Raw genomic sequence first — 24919 nt, 5'->3', positions numbered from 1 at the left:
AGATCAGTAGAGAGAGTAGAGGGAATCAAAAAATGCATGTGGGCACCAGGTATGTGTGCAGCTTGTGCAGTTTTTGTGTAATAGCTGCTTCTTAGCAGTAGGTGTGGTGGTTGAGAGAGCAGGAGTATGTGTTCATTCTGGCAGGATTTATCCAGACCGGATGTGGCTGCATTAGGCCTGAGGAGAACGCCTGGCTGGGAGGTGTGTAACGAGCAGTGTTTACTTAGAATGATGTGGAGTGAGCGGCGGATGTTGGTATGAGAACAGTTATACCGAATGGTGTCATAGTATCTCTGTGTCCTAGTTGATTGGTGATGTAAGGAGAGAGTAAGGGTGGTGGTGTGATATGATGGGTTATATGCTCTTTCAAATGATCTGTGCATTCCAAACCATACTATATACGTCACTCAATTCTATGCACTCCAGTCTGTTCATGCACTCCTATCCACTCCATACACTCCGGACTGCTCCACGTACTCATACATTCCAGCCCGCCCTGCGCACTCCTGTCAGCTCCACACACTCATGCATTCCAGCCCGCCCTGCGCACTCCTGTCTGCTCCACCTACTCATGCATTCCAGCCCGCCCTGCGCACTCCTGTCTGCCCCACGCACTCATGCATTCCAGCCCCACGCATGCACTGCTGGCTGCCCCACGCACTCATGCATTCCAGCCCCACGCATGCACTCCTGTCTGCCCCACACGCGCACTCCTGTCTGCCCCACGCACGCACTCCTGTCTGCCCCACGCACACACTCCTGTCTGCCCCACGCATGCACTCCTGTCTGCCCCACGCATGCACTCCTGCCTGCCCCACGCATGCACTCCTGTCTGCCCCATTTTTGTCCAACTTTCACCTGGAAGCTATTGGTCGCACTTCTAAATTCAACTTCTGCCCCCCAGAGTTAGATTTGGGTCTCCCAAACAAACAACCATGTAGCTTAACCACGCCCTTCAAGAACACATTTGCTAAAGTGGCTGCGTCTGGTAGGCCTTTGAGAGGAATAAAATGGGTCATCTTCGAGAATAAGTCCACAACTACGAGGATGGTGTTGAACCCTTGGTTTGGAGGTAGATCAGTGATGAAGTCAAGGGAAAGAGTGTGCCATGGAACTGGAGGAATGTCCAATGGTTGTAGGAGACCAGATGGTTTTTGTTTCTGTGATTTATTTTGTGTGCAGACAACGCAGGACTGAATATACTGAATGATGTTTTTAGATGAGGGCTTTTGAAGAGGATGCCAGGCTCTAGAGGCCCGAGTCCTGACTCCACCTAGCCAATAGGTTTGCCAGAGGGGGTTTTGGTTGAGGGTCGTGACAGAAGGGTTAAAGGTAGGTGACCGAACGTTTTCATTTATGGTCGATATAGGGGCTATTAAATCTTGCATCAAGAAACATGAGTTCCACTTGTCAGGCAAAATGATGGACACACATGATTTCTCTGGGGCTACCCTGTCAGTTCCTTACACAGAGGAGCTACGTATTAAAGTAGGTACACAACATATATCTGTTGCCTTGTTGTATTGTACAGATACCACAGCAAATCTCTTGGGCAGATATCTCTTCAGTACTCCTCAACATGTCGATTGACTTCATGGAGGAATGTATACTATGTTTGAACTCAGGTTTGCATCCGGTGAGAGAGGCAGCGTTTTCACAGGCATGGTACGATGACAGCGTGACAGGGGTAGTCCTGGTACCTTCAGCTTTGTTTCTTTATGGAGTAAAGTTTGTTTTGATTTGGGTCCCGGGAATCAGAGATCAGACGTGGTGGATACCGATTACATTTTTGTTTTGGCCCACTGAGTCGCAGGAGGTAACACCAGGCTCCATTGTCACGATTCACCTGGAAGCAGAGGCCATCAAGAAGGACAGTGTGGTTCTCTCAGGCACTTATGAGGAAAGCAGAGAGTGGTGCACAGTTTTGTGCATCAAACCGACGTTATCACTAAGGGACGTGTCTGACTAACAATTGTTAGAGGATGCCGAAGACACAGATGAGATGGTTTTCGAGATTGGGTTGCCTGCCAGATAGTGAAAGAACAAAGGGAGGTACCACAGACATTGATCTTTGTTAGAAATGTATCACCATATTGGAAGGAGGATTTAGAGAATGTGCCGGACCACTTGTGGACCAACAATCCTCTTGATGTGGGGCTGTTAAAGAGTTTTGGAGCAGTATGGATAAAATTGAAACCTGGTGCGATATTGCCATGTGTCAGGCAATACAGCATGTCTAGAGAGGCTGACAAAGGGATTTATGAGACCATTATGGTGTTTTTGAAGCAAGGCACAATACAACCTTCAGCGTCCCTATGCAACACAGCCATCTATCCTGTGAAGAAAGCAAAGGGGTCCAGTTGGAGGATAGTTCAGGATTTGCATCCTATTAATAACATTCTTGAGTCAGAGTTCTCAGTGGTACCAAATCCTGCCACCATTCTCTGTAATGTCCCTACTGGGTCAACCTATTTTACTGTGATCGATTTAAAAATGCATTTTTCTCTATCTCCTTCCACCTGATTCTCAGCACCTCACAGTATTTAAATATCGTGGTTAGAGATTTCAGCACACAAGGTTGACCCAGGGGTACTGGGAATCACTGAGTTTTTTTAATAGGGTGGTTCAGATGGATTTTTGGAATTTACATGTGTCCAGTACAATAATCCAGTACGTGGATGATGTACTAGTCCGTAGCACTTCAGAAGAGCAGTGTCGAGAGGATTCAATGACCCTCTTCACCCTGCTTATGGAGAAGGGGTACAAGGTGGACAAAGAAAAATTGTAATACTGCCAGACAGAGGTAGTATATTTGGGACAAGTGATATCACCTGCAGGAATAAAAGTAATACCCAAGAGAGACACTGCAGTTCAGAATACGCCCCAGCCAGTCAAAGTGAAACAAATGCAGCAGCTCTTGGGACTCTGTACATCATGGATTTTTGACTACTATAGTTACACAAGGCCCTTACTGCAAGAATTTAAGGGAGCACAGAATGTTAAGGGTCTGATGGAATGGTCCAAAGAGATGGTGACCTGCTTTCAGGAACTCAAGGCAGCGATCAGCAATGCTCCAGTCTTGGCAACCCATCATCTATTCTGGCATTAAGAAGGGCAGGTGATATACAGCGGTCCTGGCACAGAAACCATCACTAGGCCATAAACCCTTGGCTTATTACAGCGGACTACTAGACCCAGGCCAGTTATGCAAGGTCAGTTCCTATGTGAACAAGCTCTAGCGCCACCGCAGCAAGTACCCTCAAGCACCGCTTGGCTGCTCACTCTCTGCGTTGCAAGATCCAAAAGGACTGCTTTTTCTCTTCCGCGCTTACCAGGACTTGCATTTCACTGTTTTGTACTGCGTGGACTTCAACACCCAGCAGGCTTTGTGACACAGCCCCTAGAAGGTGTGTATAAATCAGGGAGGCTGCGCACACCACGCGCACGTACCGCAGCAAGTACCCTCAAGTACCGCTTCTCCGCTCACTCTCTGCATTACAAGATCCAAAAGGACTGCTTTTTCCTCTTCTGCGCTTACCCGGACTTGCATTTCACTGTTTTGTACTATGTGGACTTCAACACCCAGCAGGTGAATACTGCAGTGCTTATACAAGGACTATTATTTCAATTTCTCTAACATGTATGGTCTCAAACTGATGAAGCAGCAAGTAGGAGTTCAGTTACCTAACAAACACCTATTCTTGCTTCGACTCAGCTTGGTGCATGACAAATTAAAAAAAAAATACAAAAATACAGAGTGGCTTTTAGCCAAACCACAAATGCAAGTATACACTCTCAAAACAAATATGCCAGGGCAAACAGCATTAGCACTGACCCCTGTAGCCAACCAGTCTAAACAACTAACAATAACAAAACGGGCGCCATCCCGCAAATGAATAACATTAACACCTATTCCTCGACTGCTGACCACTACTAAAGACATCAGGTCGTTTTGTGCTAAGCCGAACGAAAATGAGACTCCAAACAAAGAAGTTCTAAACACGGTAGCACCTGCTGCCAATTCAATCAATGGCAATGTTAAAACAAGCTCCCAAAATACAGAACCAATGCTGAATCCTGTGGGAATCATAACAGACATAGAAAAGTGTGTTGGTGATCCACAACTGGTGCCACAATCAAAAGCAGAAACAACTCTGCAAAATCCAAACCAAGCCATATCGGATATCACTTTAAAACAAGCTGCAAAATTGCCGATAAAAACCCAGAGGTGCAACCATCGAGATTGGAAGAAATTACAGAAAGCGACAAAGTATTTACAAATGTATCAATTCACACTAGCGCAAGAAACATTACGACCTCCTCTATTACCATCTCTCCGGACTACAAGGCACGATGTTCTATGGACTCCAGCATTTCCAGTGCTGCCTCATACTTACAACCTACTCCAAGACGAGGACGAGCTCCCATAGAGAATACACCAACACAATCCACTACTGGATTAATGGAGGTAACCTTAAATATGTTAAGCACAACAATTAAAAGCTTATACAAGCTCTTTGAATCGTTAGAGACAAAGTTAAATGCACAATCAATCCAAATTCAAAGATTAGTTGAAAGGATGGACAAAAGCGCTGGAACCTTTACTTCTACAAACCCAGCTATTCAATCAAGCGCCAAATCTTCGTCGAACGTTCAGTTTTCACAAAACAGAGTACAGGAGTCAACCCAATCTGCTTTACCAATCTTTACGCACATAATCTGTCGGGTAGAGGGCAGTGAGGATGCAGTAACCGTACTAGACTCTTCATGGATCAGTCTAGATAAATAACCAATTGTCATATCACTACCATCGAATAAAGAAAATTATGATGTGTTCCAGCAACATCTGCCTGCTAAGAGTCGTCCAAGATACTTAATGTCAAAGCCATACCAGAACATCCCAAAGGCAAAGACAAATGTGAAAGGTAAAGCTAATATATTGGTAGTAGAATCTACACAACCAGCACTAGTACTTAATCAATCCGATGCAATTTGAAAACTGACCACATCAGAGAATAATATCTTGCTAAATTCCAAGAACAGACCAGAGCCTAAAGAGCCATCAATGGCAAACATTTTGTCCCCAGCACATCCGCCATTGGACCAGCTAGTAGAAATGGTTGACAATGTAGCCAACAAATTACCGAATGATCTAAAAACAAATGTACCACCACCTCAAACAAGGAGCACACAACGAGTAATATCTACCACTAATATTTTGACATCATCTCAAAGTCCAAGCATACAGGTAATACCTCCTCAGGCACTGAGTCTGCAAGTAATAACTCCTGCAATTAATACACTGGCAGGTTCACAAGCACAACTAACAGTAGATGATCCAGTTCAACAAATTAAAATAGCTGTTGATGTCTACTTGCGACAACGATTAATGGAGGTTCCACTATCAATTTACTCTCAATGCACATCTGTGGGAAAATTGCAAGCAAGTAGTGAAGGGGATCAGAGACATTTTCCGACACAAACGACATATGAACTACTGCACAAGTCATCAGCAATTACAGCAACAAACCAACTTGCAGAGGACCACCAATTACACAAATACAGCTGGAGATCCTAACAAATTGAATATGATGGGGAAAAGAAACACAGGAGAATTTAAGACGAGATGACACTTTGAAAATTCTCAAGAATGAACAAAAAATAAGAAACTTTGAAAACCATCACACTTTGATACTTAAATGTCAAGAATTTCCACACGCAAAGGATGACCTGTGCAGAAGCAGTATTTTAAATATTTTCAATGAAGTACACCAATTAGAAGATGTTTCATCTGCTGATTTTGATCAGGTCGAATTTCTCTGCGATAACAATCTATCAGTGGTACGTTTATGGATCAAATCAGGCTTAGTGATGAACACAATTTGGAAGGCTAAGATGATCCTGTTTGAAATGGGCTTCCTATTAGCCCAGGATCTGGAACGTTTAGGACAGCAGCCCAATGAACACAGATTTGAGGAGAATCAGATCCAACCAAAACAAAAGATTCAACAAAACTACAATTGCGCGTTCTGTGATCACTCTCAACAATTATAACCATTACTAGATGTACACAAATCCACTGCCACTCTACTAAGCTGGAACACTAGAGGGAATAGTCACCTGCAATCAATCCCAAACAAAGATCTCAATTAATTTGACATTATAACACTCTGGGAAACATGGATGATAAATCCACCAATATGGGATGACCATGAAATCTCCTTGATACCAGCAATACCTGCAACTAAGGATAGACCTATGGCGGGACTACTAGTAGCAGTTAAAATAAGTGCAGGATGTGTGCTCCAACCTTGGATGTCACCAAACAAGTTCTTACCGCTGGCTAAAATCTCAAATGGAAAGCAAGATCTGGCATTAATCAATCTGTATAAAAACCCAGCAGCAATTGCTGATAATGTTTTCTACAAAGAACTGTCCACCTTAATGGAAACAATAGCCAAAACAGATAACATCATGTCAACGATAATAGTGTGTGATTTCAACCTTAAAAGCATGAATACTGCTAAAAAGACTGACTTTCAAGGTATCAAATGTTTGAAAAACTTTAAGGAAGATAGATGTTACTGAATGACTAATGGTTCATTGCCTGAAGATATTCCTCCCCAACCAACATGGGAGAGAGGAAAATCGAAAAGCATCATCGACTACATATTCCTCTCAGAAAATCTTTTTATGCGAGCGACACAATTTGAAATTCTAAAAGAGGTTACCAGTGATCACCATGTGCTAACTTTAACTTGGCCTTGGGGTGATCCTCTTATCAATCGACACAAACGGATGCCAAGAAACTTAGTCATCAATAATGCAAAAACTTTTTTCTGGTGGCCACCTGACAAACTACAATTGCTGATAGCGGCCATACAAAATCATCAAGCTAACATAGGCTGCGAGTCCTATGTAGGCACACTAGATCCATTTAGAACCAAGAAACAAATTAATCTGCAAAATGCCCAAACAAAGACCAATTGCCACACCTATGATCCCCAACTTCAACAAATGAAAATAAACAAGAGGAAGGCACTGAGAGCTGTCAATAGATCAACCACATCAACATATCTATCGCCCCGAAAAAATGGAGGCGGAAGCCTGCCCTAGCAGCCTAAGGCCCGTGAGCCAAAGGCCCCTCCTGGCTGCTCCTCAGCCCACTCTTTATCCGGGCAGGAGCCCTGCAGGAGCCCTGCACCTTCATCTCGCCATCTTGCGCCGAGGCCCGACGTCGCTCCCATGCTGCCGGAGCAGCTGGGACACAAACTCCCATCTCCCCGACTTGCCTGAATTGCACCTGGCACTACTAAGTGCCTGCACCTGCCTGCATTGTGCACCTCTGCACCGTTTTGCACGAAATATCTGCCGTAGCAGCCCGAATCTGACGAGGATATCGGCCACAAGATGGCCGCCACGAGGATCGTCATCACGACGCTCATCTCGGTTGCCTAGCAACCACATCAACACATCTATCGCCCCAAAAAAACAGAGGCGGAAGCCGGCACTAGCAGCCTAAGGCCCGTGAGCCAAAGGCCCCTCCTGTCTGCCCCTGTCCACTACGGCGCTGGACACTGCTCTGCAGCAGCACCCTATCATCACGCCTTCTGTACCATTGTTGTGCAGAACACGTATGGAACTTGATTGCATAACAAGAAAGGCGGTAAGACACTTTGCTACACTAACCTACTTGTACCTAATATGGTAGAAGTCACCTTGTTGTCGCTTCTCTTGCCCAGACTGGTTACTAAGGTCACTCACCTCTCTTCGCTTGGAGTGTACTCACCAATTTAGTATCACTTGTTTATTGTCTGTTAACATTACGATTCAACGCCTCTTCTAAAGGCTCTTATTTATGCTCAACAGTCTCCCTGTGCAGTATTTGCATAGCGTATGTCGCTATCCCAATCACTCACCACTTGCTGTACTCACCCAGTTAGACTAGCTGAACCTCTGCCCTTGAGTCATTGAGTCATTGATTGCATTTTGCACATGTACTTCCTTGCCAGACTAGCTGAACCTCTGCCTTTGAGTCACTGAGTCATTGATTGCATTTTGCACATGTACTTCCTTGCCAGACTAGCTGAACCTCTGTCTTTGAGTCATTGAGTCATTGATTGCATTTTGCACATGTACTTCCTTGCCAGACTAGCTGAACCTCTGCCTTTGAGTCATTGAGTCATTGATTGCATTTTGCACATGTACTTCCTTGCCAGACTAGCTGAACCTCTGCCTTTGAGTCACTGAGTCATTGATTGCATTTTGCACATGTACTTCCTTGCCAGACTAGCTGAACCTCTGCCTTTGAGTCACAGACGGTCAGGACACGGATCACGACATGCAGCCACTGCCATCTGCTAGCCACCCTACTCTCGCCACCTTCATAGGGTTCATCATTGCCACATTGCTTTGTCCCCCCACTCCTAGCACTGCTAAGGCCAGCCCGCGTCACTCCACCCCCTTATCTCCCACAATGCCCATTAGTAATCCATACCTCAATGACCTTGCCCTATGGCTCCAACACTTCGCCACCAAACCTACACCCAATCAACCGTGCACGCTCCAAGTCAGGAATCTCAGACTGGGATCCAGATTGCCTCGCGCCCCTCGTGCCTCCGGCACTCAGCACACACATAACACCACTACCACACAGAAGCCACCATCATCCCACAGCACCCTCTCCGCCAAAGAACTCAAGATTGCCCTCATCAACGCTAGATCTATTACCGCCCACACGTTGGACATCTCTGACCTTATCACCACTCATAACCTCGATTTTATAGCCATTACCGAAACCTGGCTACACGCAGCCTCCGGCCCACTCCTTGCACTTGCTATTCCCAATGGGTACTCTATCATTAGAGGTGACCGTCAAACAACATCCAAAGGAGGCGGTGTCGCATTTATACATAGAAATAACATTGGACTCAGAATTATCCCCAACACTGAGCTTAGTTCTGCAGAATCCCTTTCTGTGAAACTCACTCCATCTCCAACTAACACTGCCACCCTCCACGTTATCTATAGGCCTCCAGGACTACTTGGCCCCTTCATAGATGAGATCACGGCCATCCTTACCGTCAATACCAAACCAAACTCTCAGGTATTGCTTCTAGGTGACCTTAACCTGGGCCTTCTCGACACCAAGGATCACTTAGCCTCCGAAGTAGCCACTACACTAGCTAATTTAGGCTTCCATCAACTCATTGACAAACCTACCCATATTAAGGGAAGGACTTTTGATTGGATTACTGACCTTAACTGCAACACATCCATAAGCTTCAACCACGCTTGTGCCTGGTCTGACCACCACATCATCAAATTCCACTTACCAGCGACCATCCCTCACACCACTCCTATGATAGCTCCAGCCATTCCCACAAGGAATAAAAAAGACATCAACAAGGATAAACTCCTCCCCCTCATCCTTCCCATCCTGAATAAATGCGTGTCCCAACATAACGACCCCACAGTCCTAGTAGACACCTTCAATCAAACACTGCTCAAAGCCATTGACAATATAGCACCGCTCAAATTACGGAAAGCCAAACAACAAGCCGACTTGAACTCCTGGTTCACCCCGCAGCTAAGAACTTTACGCAAAGAAAAGCGCAAGGCTGAATCACTTTGGAAGAGCCACCCATGTGACTCTAGCAAAGATCGCCTCATCATCACCACCCACAACTACAAGGAAGCAATACTACAAGCCAAAAAGGACACCTATAACCAGCGCATCGTACAAGCGGAATCCAATACTAAGGAGCTATTTAAAATCCTTAAAGAATTGGAATCCCCATCCCCTGCACCTGACACCTGCACTAAAGACAGTAAGTGGTGCAACAACATCCAAAACGCTCTCCTTAACAAAATCACCACCTTGCAATCTAAAATTAATGCCAAACAAACCACCCTACTCACCAACCCCCCGACTAAACCGTCCCACACTCCGATGGCCTCATTTACTCACTCCCCTTTTAGCTTCACCCCACTCACCATCCTTGAGGTCGAAAACATCATTCGCAATTTAAAACCCTCTAACTGCCAAGGTGACTCCTGCCCACCACCTATCATCAAGGAAGCAGCACATGACCTCGCTCCTTTCATAGCCACCTTCATTAACTCCTCATTCCGAACGGGTACGGTACTCAACAACTTAAAGGCCACGTGGGTTATCCCTCTCCTAAAAAAAACGACTCTAGACCCTGAAACACCAACTAACTACAGACCAATCACCACCGTACCGTTCCTTCTCAAAATACTGGACAGAGCAGCTTACCTGCAGATTCAGAACTACTTAGAAACCAATAACCTCCTCGGATCAAGACAATCTGGCTTCAGACCTATGCACGGGACCAAAACAGCTTTACTTGATCTCAAAACTCAAATTGAGGACCTTAAAGATAACGGTAAACTGATCCTTCTACTATTACTGGACTTATCAGCTGCCTTTGATTTGGTCAATCACCAAATACTATGTCGGCACCTGAAGTCAGCAGCCCATTTCTCTGACAATGCATCCAACTGGATCAGGTCATTCCTTGACAACAGACACATGAGAGTTTTCTCCCCTCCTTCATCGGCCGATCCCACACCAGTCCCTTGTGGGGTCCCGCAAGGGTCCCATGTTTTCCCAACTCTCTACAATGTTTTCACCAAACCTCTATATGATGTGCTTGACTATCTGGGTGTCACCTACACGAATTACGCTGATGACACCCAGATACTCATACCCATCACTGGTGACTACATTGCTGATTCTAAAGCCCTTAATGACATCTACCTTGTCATACAAGCCTGGATGGCCCAGCATAAAGTGTGCCTCAACGATGACAAGACTGAGCTTCTCATCTTAGGCACGCAACAGAGACTCAACAAATTGAGTCACCTGTTCGGCTCCTTTAACATTGATGGCAATCTGATTAAAGTATCTAAAGACACCAAAACTTTGGGTATACACCTGGACGCCTCCTTGACGCTCACCAGACAAACCAATGCAGTGGCCGCTGCATCGGCATACACCTGCAAATTGATCTCAGCCTGTCGCCCTTTCCTTACTGTCCAGAATTGCATTACCCTGGCCAGGACCCTGGTCATGTCCAAATTGGACTACTGCAATGCACTGTACCAGGGCACTAACCAGGGAAATCTTAACAAACTTCAGACGATCCAAAACAATGCCATTAGAGCAGCCCTCAACATCCCCCGATCTGCCCACATTTCAGAAACCAGGAAGAACCTCAACTGGCTCTCAGTCGCCCAAAGAATCTCCTTGAAAGCACTGGCCCTCACATACAAATGTGTTAACCACCAGGCCCCCTCATACTTAGCCTTGCGATTCACCCAATATACTCCAGCACGAACACTCAGATCTGCACAAACCCTAGGTCTTGCGGTCCCTAAATTCAAGCTTCATTCTGCTGGTGGCACTAGATTCCCAGTCCTGGCAGCCAAGCTATGGAACACTGTACCACTCACGATCAGAACGCTACCCACTTTTAACCAATTCCAACACAAGCCAAGCTTTGGTTAGCTACATCCCATTAACAACCACTCTTCTGTCTGAACGGGCCATCTGGGACCTAGCTTTGTTCGCTGCCATGATTTGTAATGTCAATTGTACATCTATGTTGTGTAACGTCAATTGTACATCTATGAAGTGTAACGTCAACTGTATACTCTGTTTGCAATCTGCTGGGACCACTGTCTACGACAGGCCCCACTCGTAATGTGATGTAATATTCCACTAAGATATGCGCCTGGTTCCCCTGGACCTGGTCCGCGCTATACAAATAAAACAAATACAAATACAAGATTGCTGATTGTGGAAAGAAAAAAAAGCTAGACAATCCATCAAATGTAAATATAAGAATTGGACTTGTTCGTATAAGGCAAACATGTTCCAAAAGGACAGTGGAACATTCATCTCTTCCATTGCGGGGAAGAACAGCTCACAAATCTGGTTGCTTTTGAATGAAAGATCAGGTCAAAAGCAAGAAAACTCGCAACCGAATGGTGTTTCTGAAATTAACTGAATAACACATTTTTCCACACTATTCATGGATGAAAAATTCAAAACTTACAACTATATTATACAACCAGATTAAGCATGGAAGTTACTCTGCTCAGAAGAGATCATTGAAGAATTCATTACCAAATCCTCAAGTTCCCAGGCAGTAGGCCCTGATGGCCTGACAAACTTTTTGTTAAAAGAACATCCTAAGCAATGGGCCATCATATTGAATGCTATTTTCCAACATATTCTACAAATTCAAAAGATCCCAGACTCATTGCAAACATCCTTGATAATTCCCATCTTCAAAAAGGGTGACCGAGGATTGCCTTCTAATTACTGCCCCATCGCTCTCCTGGACACGCCAGGTAAAATCTTTGCACGCTGGGTGTTGCTTGACTTTAATCAATGGATGGATGAGTTCAAACAACGGGACCCGAATCAAACGGGTTTTGTTGCAGGTATCGGAATGGCAGTAAACCTTCTCACTCTGAATGCACTGAAAAAACAAGCACACAATACAAAAGTTCCAATCTATTTTGCCTTTATCGACTTGAAGGCTGCCTTTGACTGAGTGTCGAGGGTTAAATTAATAGACAAACTTATTGAAGCACATTGTCCATCAAGCTTGATAGATGTTATTTATCAGCTACATTCTTGTACATCAGTTCAAATTAGACTTTCTATGGCTGGCCTTCTATCATCAGCAATGTGCACTGCAAGAGGGCTGAAGCAAGGCTGCACACTTGCTGCAGCCCTCTTTAACTTAGTCATCCATAATGTAAGATTCTCTTTTATGAACATTGTCTCCGATTCACCTAAAATGAACAATGTCATGGTACATGCTCTCTGGTACGCTGACGATCTAGTCTTAATTTCTAAAACTCCATCCGGGCTTCAGCAATTAATCTCTGCACTGTCCCAGTACTTTGATGAAAAAATGAACTTGTTATCAACATAGAGAAATCTCAGGTAGTTATGTATGCACCTAAATATACAGCAAGGAACAAAATGGAGCGGAAAGTTAAAAATGTTAATCTTGCAATTGTGTCGAACTATATCTACTTGGGTCTGGCTTTCGATGGCCATCCTGTTGCATAATCACAGTCTGGTTGCCCTGAGTTACCTGGGGGCAGCCAGACGTGAACTCCCTGCTCACTGTGCTCAGAGAGGCACATCTTCACCTCACTGATGAGGCCCAAATAGGCTGCCCACATGTATGGCATTGGTGTTGGTACTCTTGTTCAGAGAGGAATTGCCATAGCATTTTGGTGCTGGACTGCCCACGTGGGCAGGACAAAGACTGATATACAAATGGATATTTCCCATCTGTGAAAGGTACAGTGAGCAAAATGCGTGTGCTGCAAACTCTCATCTCAGAACAGGTTATCATGCTATGTTCTTTCTGGAGAGGAGCGCCTGCTACCTTTTTTGAACAATCACAAATGACAATCATTTTTTTTTAATTTGTTATTTTTATTTAAAATGATATAGTTTATATGTAAACTTTTAATTTCAATTGCATAAGACCTTTTGCATTATTTACATATTAGAACACTATGACATATCCTCTGAAAAGCAACAGGGGCCAAGAGACACAAAGAATTACTTTAGGCAATTTGTGTAAGCTCCAAGATATTGTCCAGGAATTGTACAACTGTGTATAACAGCTTATTGTTTTTGCCTTGGAGGAGTTTTAGCCCTCTTGAATCACCGTGTTCTTGTTGTTCTGAGATCTTGAATAGTTCTCCAAAGAGGCTTCTCTTGTCCGCTAGTGCAGGGCATATCATGATTAAATGCATGAGAGACTCTGTTATTTCTTTATTCTTACAAAAGCGGCAAAGGTTTTCCTCCTTTGTTATATTTCGAATTTGAGATAGTCTTTGTCTAGTAGGGAGGATGTTTAGTCGTAGTTTCATGAAGATGGTTCGAATGACTGGATCTGGAAAAAGTTCCAAATAATGTGGGAGTTCATTCAGTGCTCGTATGTCAATTGGGCATTGTAAGTTCATTGAGTATACTGCCTTTTCTGCTATCTAGACCAATCATTGCGCTGAAGTTTGATCTTTGCAACCTGTGGTCGGTTTATCAACATTTCCTTCGTAATTTCTTCTTTTGTCAGTTGGTTAAGCAGCTCATTCTTCCGTGCTTTCAAGCTGGTATTATGCATTGCTTGTGGGGTTATTTTAAGTATCTGCAGCGCTGGAACTGTGTCTTCATTTATGATCTTACGAAGGAGATCAAACTGCTTCCAGTGTACTATTGATGCAAGTGAATGTAGGGCTACCTCAAAACGTATTTTGGGCATCGGGTAGTTCCTTGGAAGCTGGAAGATTTTGCGCCAGAACAATGCCTCTAGCTTTTGCCAGTTTATTTTATTGGCAATAATCATGGCATCGCTACCATAAGTGATGATCGGAATTACCTTTTGGCGGTAAAACACTATGATCGGTTTTGCAGAGAACATCCCATAGCATCTATGCAGCATCACGCCTTGCTGTGCCAGCAGTTGGATTTTTCCTTCAAGACTGGTCAACCAGGCTGTTTCTTCCTTTTGTTGGTTTAATAATACACCAAGATATTTGAAGGAGGTAACCGTGTTCAGCACTTTGGTGTCCAGTGTGAAATTTGGTCTGTTTTGGCAAGACGACTTATGATAATTGGTTAATCCCATGATTTTGTTTTTTTAAATATTTATCTGAAGTTCGTTATTGGTCATGTATGATTCTGTCATACGTAAATTCTCCTGTAGTCCAGATGGAGTTTTATCAAGGAGTACGATGTCGTCAGCATACATCAAGTATGGAATCGGAATTGAATTTATCTTTGGTGGATTGAGATTTGCAGTGTCGATGTTCAGGGAGTAATCAGCAGTATACAGATTATACAGGGTCGCTGCTAAAGGGCATCCCTGTTTTAGGCAGTTCCAGGTTCTTATCGCCTCCGTAGTTGTACCTTATTTTGTTAATCTAATCGAAACTGTTGTGTTGAAATATAATAGTTTGATAGGTTCGCTAATTTCTAGTGGGCAATTCCATTTAGCAAGTTGTTCCACAGGATGGACCTGTTTATGGCATCGAAGGCCATATGTAAGTCTATAAACGCTGCCTAAAAGGGCACATTGTTTCTTATGGCTTCGTGTTTTAACAAGTTTAAAATTAGAAGGTTTACATTAGTTCCTATGTTTGGGGTAAAGCCGGTTTGTTGACTGTCCAAACGGTTAGAAGCTTTCGCCCATATGGTCAATTTTCATGGCAGATATTATGCAAACAATTTTCCCAATGGATCTAGCAAGGCAATAGGTCTGAAGTTGGCCGGATTGTCTCTGTCGCCCTGTTTATAAATTGGAATCAGTACCGCTTTGGTCCAAGTAGTTGGTAGTAACTTGACTATATTTATTAGTGTTAATATGAGATCCATTAGGTTCGCCCTGGTCTCCGGATCACGCTTCAGGACAGCATTAGATAACCCATCAAGTCCGGGTTCTCTGGAAGAATTTAGTTTGCCAATCATTTCTGCAAATATATGCTTTTCCCAGGAGATGGTCCATTGATTTGAGATTGTTGCTATCTTAATATGTTCGTCGCTATTCCGCGATTTATAGAGATTAGAAAAATGTGCGATCCAATTCTTTTGAGTGACATTAGATACCATCGCTTGTTCATGCTGGGGATTGTTATTTAGCAGATCCCATAGAGATCTCAAGTTCTTATTTCTGAGTGTTTGTAACATAGCTTCGCCATCCGTTTGCTGCATGGCCATCGCGTTCGATTTGTTCCAATTTCTGTATGCTTGTTTTGCTTTCCGGATATTTTCCAGGTTTCTCGGGTTTGGATCTTTTCTCCATTTAAGCAGGTTTTGCCGCAACAATTTTCTTTTTTACGATTTCTTGGTTGTAGTAATGTTGGTAGATCGATTTCCCTTTGGGAGGTTTGTTTTTTTGGAAAGGGAGAAGGACCCAATCATAATTTATTTTCTGATCATCTGGGAGTGGCGTTTGTTGGAAAACCTGCGGAATGGTGGCTAACAGATCTTTGCTCATTCTTAATCTGGTGTTCCCGCCCACAATAACTATCCGGGGAGGTGGAGGCCAGGGCGCGGGCTCTTCCTCTCCCGCAACTGCTATCGAGAGGATCGAGTGATCACTCTGATTAGTAGATATTATTTGGAATTCCAATAATGTGCTGGTTATGGCTGGTGATAAATATATGTAGTCGATGATGGTTGTAGAATGTCGACCAGTCCAAGTCGGACAATCATTAAAACAAGCTTCTGCTATATCTCAGACTAAACTAATCTTGTATAAATGTGTTACATTTTCTATCTGGCCAGCAAACATCTTCTGGTACCAAAAAATTACTCCTACACTGTAATATGGGTTAGAAGCAACTACCATTATGAAATGCAACTTTTTGAACAAACTTGAGGCCAAATATTGGCGTGCAATTCTAAATGTCCCACAGTGCATTCCGGGATCTTGGTTGAGATACGAGTTAGGACTCACCTCTCTGCAAGCCAAATATCAATGGTAACTTTGTGCCCTATTTTGCAAATGCCTGACCTATTCCAAGTTTGACTCCCTACTAACAATACTTGCCAACTATATGTTCACTTCTAAACATCACTTTGTGCAAGGGTGGTATAACTATGTTGTGGAAATAATGGCAACTGCTGACATTAACCTGGAAACTTTGATCAATGACCCAAACAAAGCTAAAAATAAAAGATATTCCTACAAGATTGGATTAACACACGATCGGCTTGCTTAACCTATGAACATTTTGACCAGCGTCTTTTTGGTGAAAAGAAAATGGGGTCCGTTGAACCATACTTGTGTAAGGCCCCAAATCCCCAAATACTGTCTGCTATATTGAGGTTATGATTGAGTTTATGGCCAACCCGTGACCTAATGGCCCAAAGGAAACTGATCAGTCACAATGAGTTTTTTTGCGGATTCTGTGTTAATGTACCACACAAAGAAACATTAGAACATCTGATCACAGATTGCATAGAACTATCTGTGGAGAGAAACACATTCTTTGCCAAAAACATGGTCACAATTGCAAGCATCGCACCAGAACTCAGGTGGGCTACACCCAACATGAGCATACGCATAGCAACAACTTACTTTCTCAATGCTTTGAAACTACCAGATGGACATAAATGTTGCTGATCTGTTATTAATTTAGAATTTGAAAAATTGTATTAGACTTGAAATTCTAGCCATACAACTAAGCTTCTAAAAGTCTTTGCTTGATTTGCCATGTTGTATATTTCTATGTTCCTTTGCTGATATGTTGTTGCTTCTTCATCTTCATGTCTTTAATTACGTTTTCTAACCATTATTTTTCAATTATGTTCACAAATATGCTTGCAAATTTTATTTGTCTGAAATCATGTTTTGGTTGTTGGAAACCTTGTTCTAAATTTGGATCTAACTCATCTTTGTAAACAATGAATTAATCATTAAATAGATTTTATGAATTTGATATAAAAAATATTGTAAAGTTGAGAAATCAGCTAAATCAATAAAATAAATCTCTAGTGCCAGTGACTTTTGCAATACATCAAAGTCTATTGATTCAGAGGGCCTGATTTATCAAAAACAAATCACAAAGTTATGTTCCTCTTATAAGTACTCAATTCAGGTGATTCCACCTCGATCCCCCTCAGACGAGCTCAGGTCCCTTTTTATACCACAATTGTTACTTTAAATCCTCCTCTTCTGGGCTCAGATCCCCTTATCCAAAATTCAGAGAAATGTATTTCTCGGGTGACTCACAGTTCACCTGGATCCCCTGGTTCACCTCAGATCCTTCTTCCTCTCCCTTCTTCCTCTTACACAATTAGTCTCCCTCTTAAACAATTAGCCTCCCTCTGCTGGACTCAGACCAATTGCAGTTCGTATTAGCTATTGAATACTGTTGAATGTGCACAGGGTTTAGCTTGACCCATTGCAGGACCACTTTGATTTCATAATTCACAATTTACATTTGCCACCTCACAGTTGGATACCTAACAGAGACCTTCCAATAAGCGACAATGTGGTGCCAGACCATTCTGTCTATGGAATCTATCTTGGCTTCAAAAGTTCAGTCATTCCTTCGATGTTAAATTACATTTGCGTCGCTCATCACATACGCTTCACACACTGCTCTCTTCAGATTTCTTCATACAATGTTGATGCTTGCAACCTTGTTTCTAACACAGACTGGCCTGCTATCCTTCTCCCAGACTCACTGGATCTGCTGACTTTACTGGCGCTGCTCTGTTGTAGGAGCCAAGGACAGTACCACAGTGGGGAACAGTCCTCCCTGCCTTGGTACCTCCGACACACAATGCACATTTCTTCAGCTTTAATTCCAGTTCTTATGTTTTGTATTCTCAAAAGCTTGTGAAAGTAGCATTTTTTCTCCAAAAAGGTCAAAGACACTTCTTTCCTTGCAACCCTCCCTGGTATTGCCATCGTTCTCCTCACATTAATGTGGCATCTTGGAACTGCTGCTCCCTCATGTGTTTTGCATTTCTCAGAACGTGTTTTTGTGCTCTGCCTTTTATCCATGTGTGGGGAAGTGTGATGAAAGAAGTCATGTTTGTGTAATTATCAGTAATTGCCTGACTCTGCCTGACCATTGTGTTGGGACATGTCAGGTATACGGCTCGGGTGTTAGTCCATTTTCTCTCACAGTGAGCTGCCCATGAGAAAGTGTTTGTGTCATAAATGGGGGGAGGTGAGTTAAAAGTATCCTACCTGGTAGGATAGAGAAAAGGTGTTACAGGGAAGGGGATGCCACGTCTCACCATCCAGTGTCCCACTCCATTTCCTCGAAGACCCCTCATCCAGGTGATCCTCCCGGACTGGTCCACCCCCAGGAACTGGATCAAAAAGCGATGGCCGCATCCTGGCCACTTGGATGACAGATCCCTGGGGACTGCGGTCCCTTTGCTTCAGATTCTGGATATGCAGTGGAGAGCACTTAAAGATGAAAAGGGGCTATGGGCAAAGAGGTGATGTGCCTCTCGCCCATAGATTTGCTGTGGAGACAGGAGTTTTTGGGGAGGGCAGTGATGCCTGTTGAGCTGCTTCATGCTGCTCTATATTAACTACATTACCCGTCGCACACTTTTCTGTGACAAATCGCAGAAGAGCTCTAGGAGGAATGGATTATACCAAATCTCTGGGAACATATGAGCACATTTGTAGGGACTTGTATAGTTTGCAGTGAATTAAATCCTGGAAACACCATGAAGACGGTAAGAGAAGTGTTGCCCCGGCATTCAGGCCATTTCGGGAGCTCCATATTGATTTTGTAGATATGGTACAAAGGTGTAATCATTTTCGATACCTTATTGTAGTAGTCTGCCCATTTTCCCAATGGTTTGTAGTTTGTTCTGTGTACACCCTGATGCTACCTCGGCAGCAAAATTCTTGGTGAGGGAGGTATTTCGAAGGTGGGGAATTTGTGAGGTCCTAAATTCTGATAATGAGACCCACTTCTTTAATGTCTTGTTTTCAGAAATCACTTCGCTATTGGGGATCAATCACACATTGTGGTCTGTGTACCACCATCAGGCCAAAGGAATTGTGGAGCATGTGAATGTAGTTCTTAAAATTGGTTTATCAAAATTGTGTAGTGATTTAAGGAAGAACTGGTTGTACTGCTTGCCGTTGGCCTTGTTTTATTTGAGAAATCGGCCAGGAAAGGAGCACCATCTCAGTACACATGAGATTGTGACTTGGCATAGGTTACACACATCACTCTCACATGCATGCACAGCATCAGATCCACACAAGTCAGCAGAGATTCTGGTGAGGAGTTTAGAGAATACATTAGGGCTTTAACCACGAGTATCAGACTTGTATCTTCACAGGTTGTGTTCTTTCATCAACAGTCAATGGGAGAAAATGTCAAGGAACCAAAGATCTACACCAGCCACAGTTGCTCCTGGAGGACCTGATTTACATCTGTTTCTTCATCAGATGCTGAAATGAGCAGCATTTCCATGGGCCACACTGAGTGATTTTCATGACTCCGACTGCTGTGAAGGTGGAGGGCAACAAGAGCTGGATTCACATCAGTGACTTACAAAGAGATTCTGGTGCCCTCCACTGGCACAGGAGCAAGAGCAGGCACACAGTTAAGGATGCCCTAAGGATTCAACATTTGTTCCAGTAGAAAAGAGGGGGAGCGAACGTGAACTAGAGACTGTTATGGTAAATAAAAAGAAGAAACCTTGGATTTAAAATGTATACTTGGATTTTGGATTTTATGTTTTCATTTATTTTTTTGTTATTTGTTTAGGCGTGACAGACAATGGGCCTCATTACAACCTTGCCGGTCCAGTAACAATTGTAACAACAGTGCTGGTAAGCCACTGTTGTTACCGGACTGGCAAAGTACATGTTTGCGGGAAGAACAGCACCCACTCCCAGATTTGCATGGTAGCACCAGCACTGTTATTGACAGTGCTGGTGCTACCGTCATCCCCATTCCCATTGAGTCCTATGGGACTCAAATGAGACTGGGGATTAACAATTTTCCCACACCTAACTTCTAGGAACACCAGGGTTGTAATCCCCCAGTGTTTCTGTGAACCCAGGCACCAGAAAAAATCACAACTCCGGCAGCAGCCTGCTGGTTTTACCGGCACTGCTACCACCAGAGTTGTAATGAGGCCCAATATTAATCTGAATACTTTTAACTTGTCTAGTAATCCTTCAAATCCTTCATGATTGATGGGAACACTATGAATGTCTCCAAAGAAGTAAAAACCCTGGGTGTCTGCCTGGACTCAGCACTAACCTTAACCAGCAGATTAATGCCACTGCATCTGTAGCAGCATAAATCTCCAAACTCATCAACACTTGCAGACCTTTCCTGACAACAGACAGTTGCATTACACTTGCCAGAGCTCTTATCCTATCCAGGATAGACTATTGCAATGCCCTCTACTCAGGTTCAAACAATCGCAACATCAAAAAACTTCAGGTGATTCAAAATAATGCTCAAAGAGCAGTTCTTAACGTCCCCCCCCAAAACAAAAACACATCTTTGCAGCCAGAACCTGATAGTGGGCCGGACTGTGTTAGACTCAAAGTTGCAGTGGCAACATTAAGATGATTAAGAGCCAGAGGTCTTTTGTGAACAAACATGTTACCAGCTATAGAGTGGGCCAGCGCCACGTGGGCACCTATTGAAAGGTCTCTGTCTGGTACCCCTGTCCTGAACGAGGACAGTATTAAACTGAAACTACTGAAACTACAAGTACCAAGAGGCCATAGAGAAGGCCGGCGTCAGGTGTCAAGGTGGTCATACAAGGGTCAAGACAAACCCCTTGTACAAATAGAAAGTCCTTGACACGTTGTAGAAATTGTAAACTGTGGAAATTGTGAACCCGAATGAGGAAATTGTGAAACTGGCATTTGCATTGGGCTAAGGGGAACGCCGTACAAACTGTGATATTGGGAAGCATGCACTTGCCATAGAATTACAGAGTGACCCAGCGAGACGTTATATCCCTTTGGAAGCCTCTGTTTGAATTGGCAAGTACTTTGAAAGACTAAAAGGATCAGAGCCCGGCTGTGGGGGATCCTAGGATTAATAATAATCACCCCACATGAAGGTTATCAGAAGAAACTGTTTGTTGTTTTGGCATATCAGGCCCTCTAAAGAAAGAGACTTGCATGAGAAGATACTTGAACGCAGAAGGCCCTGATATAGAGAAAAGGAATGGTAAACTCATGCCGGAGAAATCCAGGAATGAGCTGTGCTCAAGATTCTCACCTTGTCCTGTGCTAAAAACCTGGGGAAGGGAGACACCAGCCAAAACATCCTGACTATCATTTGGTGAACACTTCTTTCTTTTTTTGTGAAACATTATCTTACTACAGAGTGCTGTAGGGATTACATAGTATCCCCTGTGCCTAAATACTCATGTGGCAGTCAAATGCCACCCTTTCCTATTGAAATGGCTGGTGGCAGCGGTTTTATAATGAACTACCATGATTTTCCCCGACCACAAACATAGCGGGAGCCATGTTTTTCAATACGGCGCCTGAGACCCCTCTGTAAAAACAGATCCCAGTCTTCTTTTTTCGCTGTTTCTTTTTGGCAAGGTCCTTCTGGTGTTTGTCTCTGTGTACCAAATTAGGTTTGGTCCCTTTGTTCCTATGCCGTTGGTGGGCTTCATGGCTGAAGGCCGCCTCTGGCATCTGAGTGTCTGGGGTGGGCAGGAAGTGAGGGAGGTACCCGAAACTCCCTGTGCTTGGACTGCTAGGAGACCCAAATGTACTCTAGTGTGATTGGCTTGCTGACTGTCCGGCAACGACAGCCACCCTGCTGGGTGAGTGACAGCTAGGCTGGAATCAATGTGAGAAAACTGTTTGAAGGGCAAGTCTTTAGGATTGGAAGGCAGAGTCGAACACTGGAACAAAAGAACCGAAGAAGAGTTGGAAGAAGACGACTACTGCAACTCCTGGACCGTTGGTTTGCCCGGTGAAGCCCTGCCACAGGTCCAAATCACCACAGCTCCCTTCGATAGAGAAGCTCAATTTACATTTACCTTTACATTTATTTATTTATACCGCCCACAATTGACCCGCAGGCATGATGGCGCAACAAGACATACAACAAAAAAGTCACAGTAACGAAAATAAACACAAAAAAGAGCTGATAATGTCAATAATAATGAAGAATAAAGTTCTAGAAAAGAAACAGTCAAAGTGACCAAATCATACAGTTCAATTCAAAACAATATTCAACTTTGAAGACTGTGATAAATGGTTGAATCTGGTAATTCTATTTAAAAATGTAGGTAAACTACTCAGTCCACATCCCACCACTATACAATCCATGTTATCCACATTACACCAGTTCTCAATATGGATTCTCCAAATGACTCTAACGTCTGAGTGTCTGATACAGTCAGGAGCCACTTTTATATTAAGCCAGGTTTCTCTACGTTGGTTATTATAATATTTATAAAATCCAGTATAAAGCTCCTTAAAATGGGACCGATGATTTTTGCCATTATTGTTTTTTAAATGTGTGGATCCCTGTGGCATGTGGAGATCAGTGGTACCATAGGCATGATGGTTGGAAAGGCACCCTCTGATGGAGCTTCTGGCCCAGGACTAATAGCAGAGGATACTACTTTCATCTGTGAGTTCGTCACTTGATGAGTGGCAACTAGGGGCACTGTTTGAACTCCTTGATGATATCCAGGATGGCCAAGGGGCTTTCCAATCCCATTGCCGTCGTCATTTAAAGGATTTTGAGGGATAAACAGCCAAGATTCAGATACTTTCCGCTCAACTATCATTAACCAGGAATGGAGTTCCTCAAAGTTGTGACATGTCCCAAGGCTCTGCAACAACTGATCCTTATAGACAGGCCAGTTAGGGAGATCCTTAGGAAAATCTGTACCACAACTGGAGCTTTCTGGCATTATATTAATTTGCTGTCCACTAGGAGACATAGGTGGGTGGGACAGTTCAGAGAAATGGGGCAGTACAGGAGAAAAACACTGTGAGGGAGAGACAGTGGCTCTGAGAACGTTGTTCATATCACTATTGAGATTTTTATTGTTCCATAGCAGCTCTGAAAGAAGACACTGTTCCTTTTGAAGCATCTCTCTTCTCTTAGCACTTAAGGCTAAAACCTCCGAAAAACGCTTGCAACTCCCTTGATATTCCTTCGATTGCAAAGGTGAGTAATATGCAAATTGGACTACCCCTTCAAGGAAGACTTCTTCCTTTGAGTTGGTGTGACCAATCAATTTGTAAACCACCTGGATACCATTCTTTAGGGTGGTTAGAATTAACCAGGGAGAGGGACACCAGCTTGTGTGCTTGAACTACAGCTACTGTAACTGAAGTGACTCCATTTTGTTTGCGGGAAAATCATGGCGGGTACGTTGTGTAAGTTTCGATGTCAATGCAGATTTTTTTTATTGATCTAAACTGACCTCTATGGGGCACGTACAGTTTCTATCTGACACCAGGACATCAAAAAACACAACTGAAATGTGCAAACTTTAAGAGGATCTCGTGGGTACAGCCCAAATTACCCTGGGTGCTATGTTAGACCCTGGCATAGTGGAATATCTGGTGTGTCACTTGAAACACAATGATACAATGATATACCCATTGATTTGGAAAACTGTGCTGAAAAATCACCAGTTGGTCCAATATGTTTGCAGAATTTTGTCTGGGTGGGCAGCTGACCTCCATCACTAGGTGCAGTTCATTGGCTATTGTAGGGCAAAAGAAACGCAGAAACATTGTTACATGATGTGTGAGATGCATATAGAAGTAATGTTGAAAGAATTGGCAGTTATAGCAATGGAAATTTAACACACACAACATTTGAGCTGAAAAAGACAGTGTAATATTTTAATGTTTACCTGAGACAGATACGTTGTTATGTTTAAATTATGGGCACTGGAGGAGGAGCGCATCAAACATTGATGGGAAGCGCTCAAATCATATTTTAAGAAAAATAGCAGGAAGGAAGGATATGTGTTGGGATGCACTTACAGCGCCCCAGACAGGTAAAAAGGTTCAGGCTGAGAAAAACCCATTAGCACAAAGAACAATGTGAACAGGTTGAGTTTTGCGCGGCAGAAGGTTGTAGTTAGGTTTTGACACCCAGTAGATACCCACACAGAGCGACACAGGAGGAGCAACACATTTATTGATGTTACATTTGCACAAGTCGTAGATAGGGCACCGTTATAGACCCTGTGTTTAGCTGTAGCATATGAAGTTATGTTCTTTAGTGAGGTATGAAAGAGAGCTGGAGTAAGTGGAAGATGGAGTTAGAAAGGTATTGTGGTAAGAGTGAGGTCAGCGTTTCGACATCGCAGGAGTGCTGCCATATTGGATTTGAAGGTCTAGTACACAAA

The 24919-nt window shown here is 43.5% G+C and overlaps 1 protein-coding gene across 1 annotated transcript in view; it reads right to left on the bottom strand.

The window, feature by feature from the left end:
- LOC138559124 (hepatic and glial cell adhesion molecule-like) overlaps window positions 1–24919 on the bottom strand; it is a 472939-nt gene that overhangs the window by 146076 nt on the left and 301944 nt on the right. The window lies entirely within an intron of this gene.

This window comes from Ambystoma mexicanum, unplaced genomic scaffold (genome assembly GCF_040938575.1).
Source record: "Ambystoma mexicanum isolate Mex_15411 unplaced genomic scaffold, UKY_AmexF1_1 Mex_scaf41, whole genome shotgun sequence".
Lineage (NCBI taxonomy): Eukaryota > Metazoa > Chordata > Amphibia > Caudata > Ambystomatidae > Ambystoma > Ambystoma mexicanum.
Note: the sequence above shows the minus strand (reverse complement) of the source record. Positions and strands in the feature narration are given on the sequence as shown.